At 52.3% G+C, this 4,505-nt stretch overlaps 1 long non-coding RNA gene across 1 annotated transcript; it reads left to right on the forward strand.

Moving 5' to 3' along the window:
• Positions 1-1,109: 1,109 nt before the first annotated feature.
• Positions 1,110-4,134, forward strand: LOC122236934. Its single transcript, XR_006215110.1, has 3 exons — positions 1,110-1,334; positions 1,955-2,216; positions 3,828-4,134. It is a non-coding gene; the product is annotated as an uncharacterized LOC122236934 (long non-coding RNA).
• Positions 4,135-4,505: the final 371 nt, after the last annotated feature.

Consider the following 4,505-nt stretch of genomic DNA (forward strand, 5'->3'; position numbering starts at 1 on the left):
CCGGCAGCCTGCAGGGGACTCCCGAGTATGGGCTCGTTCTCCCTCTGCCGGGCCCCCAAGCCGTCCCCTGCCTCTGTCGGCAGCCAGCGCGTCACCCAGGAGGGACACGCACATCCTCAGTGGAGCAGGGCCGATGGACAAGAGAGGCCCAGGTTCACGGACAGCCGATGTCGGCTGGTCATAAATCAGCCCTACGGCCTCCAGGGCAGCTGCCCGGTGCAGGCCAGCTTATCGGCCACAGGAAACGTGAGCCCGGTCACAGCCACACGGAGTGAGGAAACGGGGGCCCGTGGAAGGGCAAGGCACGTGTGTCACAGCCCCCGCTGGGCCTCGGTTACGCAGTTAGGCCGGGCGGGCTCCCCTCCCTCCGTGTTACATAACTCTCTCTCTGACCCTCCCAGAGGGAGCTCCCACCTCAGCCCAAACTTGGAGTCACCTGGCGAGCCTAAAAAACCGCAGGGGCCTGAGCCCGCTCCAGAGATTGTAAGGCAATGGGTCTGGGGTACGGCCTGGGCATCAGGATGTTAGAAGCCCTCCGGATGACTCCAAGGGCAGCCAAGGTTGAGAACACAAGCTCCAGGTTCAGGAGCATAGTCCACAGGCTTGACGGCTGGATCCCACCCCACGGCAAGGCTCACGCAATCTGAGGTGTGAGCAGAGTCCTGCGGTTGTGCAGTACCCAACACGTGCAACCGGACGCAGCAGTCCTGACGGGAGCGCGGGAGAAACTGAGCATCCGAAACCTTGGCTGAGAAATAACTGGGCAAAGGGGCGTGTTCCAATCCTGGTTCTGTTTGTTCGGAGAATCTGTGCTCCGTTCCTCCAACCACCAGCCATGGAGCTGATGGTCTTGGGAAGGAGACAGACAGAAAACAAAGAACGTCACAAATGAATATATAATAACAAATTTGGGACACGCACGTGGTAGAAAATGTCAATAAGGTAAGTGCGGAAGGCAGAATAATCGTCCCCCAAATTCGTCCACGGCCCAGTCCCCAGAACCCAGAACACTAGGTTCAGAACCCAGAACACTAGGTTCAGAACCCAGAACACTAGGTTCAATGGCATAAAGGAATTAGGGCTGCAGACACAAGGGAAGGAATTAAGGTCACCGAACAGCTGACTTTTTTTTTTTTTTTTTTCACGTATCAACCAAATTCTTTTTTCTTAACTTTAACCGTAATGTACGTTTGATATACGTGACAATTTCATAGGCGTAGATTGGAAGGTCTTAAAGCTGTGGGGCCGCTGAGGCCGCAAACAGGAGAAAGAAAGGCACGGAGCGAGTGGGGACATCTAGGCAAGTTAAAACAACCCACTGCCAAGGGAACAAGGTAAAAACCGTGTTTCTCTCTGTTTTTTTGTTTTTTTTTTTTAATTCCTACTCCTTGTTTTATTTTCCATTTCAGTTTACGTTGAGGAAATCTTGGTTTATTGTTTTAAATTCATTCATTTAGTCAGCTATTTACTGAAGTATAATTAACACGTAACGTGACGTTGGCTTGCGGCGTGCGACAATCACAAGAGTCTAGTTAATACCCATCGCTACACGTCATTACAGAAACTTCTTTCTTTATTTTCTTGGGGTGGCGAGGGCTTTAAGGCTTTTAGCAACTTTGCACTATGCAATGTGGTGTTATTAACGATGGTCACCATGCTGGACGTGACATCCCGTGGCTTATTTATCTAAACAGCTGACCTGCGGGCTCTGTGCTGACAGCTCGGCGCCTGGCGCCGGCCTCAGGTTCTGTGTCTCCCTCCCTCTCTCCGCCCCTCCCCTACTTGCACTCTATCTCCCTCTCAAAAATAAATAAACATTAAAAAAAATCGTTTTAATAAAACAACATAAACAGCTGACCTTGAGGGGAAGGTATTTATCCTCGATGATCCAGGAGGGTCCGATGGAACCTTCAAAGTTGAAGATAACGCGTATCTAATGTTACATGTCAATTAGGCTTCGAGGAAGAAGAAATAGAAGGGAAAACCAAAAGAGAGACGCAGACAGACAGCAGAGGGAGGACGTCCCCGATGCTGCTGGCCCGAGGCCGGAGGAAGGGGCCGAGAGCCATGGCATCACGTCCCGCCAACAACCCAAATGAGCAGGACACAGGTGCTCCCCAAAGCCTCCCGAGGCGAGTTCAGCCGGCCAGGACCTTGCATTTGGCCTTGTGAGACCCTGTGCAGAGCTGGGTGAACCCGCTGCACTTCGGACACAGGTAAACGATGGCAATGTGTTATGATGACAAGTAGAAAACGTGCATGGTGTATTCTGGCTTCGGGGTCAGAGAAGGAGGCTTCCCAAAGAAGTGGAGTTTGAGCTGAGACCCACAGGACGCAAAGCATCAACTCGAAAAGGGAGGAGGCGGAGGTGCAAGGGCCCTGAGGTCAGGGGGACTGGTATGAGGAAAGGAGGGAGGGAACGAAGCCCGATGTGGCTACAGGGCAGAGCACTCGGGGTGTCACTGTGCTCTCGGAGCCTCGGTTTCCTCACCTGTGAAATGGGATTATAACAGCATTCCCTTACTGTGGGGATGGAGTGGGCCTGGGAGCCGTGTAGCAAGCAGCTGGAAGGACGGGTTCTGCAGTGAGACCAGACCTGGGTTCAAACCCCAAGTCTTCTGGTTATGGCCTGGGTAACTTTGGCAGGCCGTTCGTCTCTCTGAGCCTCAGTTTCCCCATCTGTCAGGCCGCTGCGAGTTTTAGATAACAACGCGTCAGGCACGCTCCACAAATGCTGGCTGTCACTGTTAGCGACTGGGGGGCCAGAGATGGAAAGGAACGTGTTCAAGGTCACACAGCCTGGGGGCTGAGCAGGGTGGAAATGAGTCTCCTGACCCCAGCCTTGGCCCGGCACAGCTTCTCGGTCTACAGGACCACAGCCGACTGAGGCAGTGAGACTCAAATGAGGAGAGCTGTGTGTGAATGTGCACATGTGAGTGTGCACAGCATGTGTGTTGCAGGAGCACGTGGGTGTGCTACACAATGCATGCAGGCACACACGAGAGTGTGCATGTGGGTGTGAGTGTACAAGGGGTGTATATGTGCAAATGTGTGAAATGCCAGCTGTGTCTGCATGTAAACAGGCACGTGTGTCTGTGGATGTGTGTGTGTGCACATGCGGATGTGCGGGTATGCATGTGAATGCACATACGTGAATGGGATCGTGCGTGCCTGCATGGACGTGCTTGGTGCTGTTGAATGGAAGAATGAAGACACCTACGTGGCTTGGGGGACAGACAGTCTGAGTCCTTATGCCTGATACACTTCAGTCCAGATGAACTGGGAGCGTGGAAGAAATATTTTTTAAAAAGGCTCCTGGCCCCGGTGGGTTTCTTGCAACTATATATTCTTCCAGAACGTTCCTCCAGAAAGCAGCTGAGCCTCCAGACATGTTTCACAGACACTTGTCAGGGAGGGGCAGGGAGTCATCCTTCCCTTCAAGGGATCGTGACAGCTCGAGCTGTGAGCACGCACTCTGTCGGGCACCACGCAATGACTTCACACGCATTGTCTAATTTAGTTCACACAACAGCCATGTTGTTCACTTTACAAACAACAAGACTGAGGCTCAAAGAGCCACGTGAGTACTCAGTGTGGTACACTAAGTTTTGAAAAGAAGACCTCAACCCGCCATCCCTCTCTCTATTCAAAACACTTTGCAAGCGACTTTGCAGCTGCAGCCGTCAAAAGGTGGTTTATTTCCTCACTCCTTGAATCTGGGTTGGTCTTGTGACTTGCTCTGGATACCAGAATTGCTGGAAGCGATGTTATCCACACCTCAGCTTGGGCCTCAAACAGCCTCGCATGCTTCTGCTCTCTCTTTCTAGGACTCCTGTCTCCATCAGGCGAAGAAGCCCGCCAGAGAAGGAGACACACAGCACCCGGTTGTCGCCATCGCCCTAGATGATACTCAGCTGCCTCCCGCAAAGCGTCTAAAGCTGACCCAGCAGCTGACCACAGATGCATGAGGGATCCCAGCTCAGACCAGAAGAACCATCCAGGCGATGGTTCAAGCCGAATTGTTGACTGGCTGAATCGTGTTGTCTTAAGCAACTAAGTTTGGGGATCATTTGTCACGCAGCAACACTAACTGATACGCTCATGATCACGCAACTGTTAAAGGCAGAGTCAGGACTCAAAGTCAGGCTTTTTTTTTAAAGTTTATTTACTTTTGAGAAAGAAAGAGAGAGAGAGAGAGACAGCATGAGTGGGGGAGGGGCGGAGACAGAGGGAGACCCAGAATCCCAAGCAGGCTCCGGGCTCTGAGCTGCAGAGCCCAACTCGGGGCTTGAACTCACGAACTGTGAGATCACGACCTGAGCCGAAACCAGGAGTCGGTCACTTAACCACCTGAGCTACCCACGCACCCCTCAAAGCCAGGCTTTTTACTCCCAAATGCATACTCTCATCCCCTATATTCGGCCACCTCCCCACAGGGAAATAAGTAAGAAAGCCCAAAGCTGCTAAAAATCCCACGCCGGCTTCCCAAACGTCAGTCTACACCT

The sequence above is a fragment of the Panthera tigris genome, chromosome A3 (assembly GCF_018350195.1).
Source record: "Panthera tigris isolate Pti1 chromosome A3, P.tigris_Pti1_mat1.1, whole genome shotgun sequence".
Taxonomy (NCBI): domain Eukaryota; kingdom Metazoa; phylum Chordata; class Mammalia; order Carnivora; family Felidae; genus Panthera; species Panthera tigris.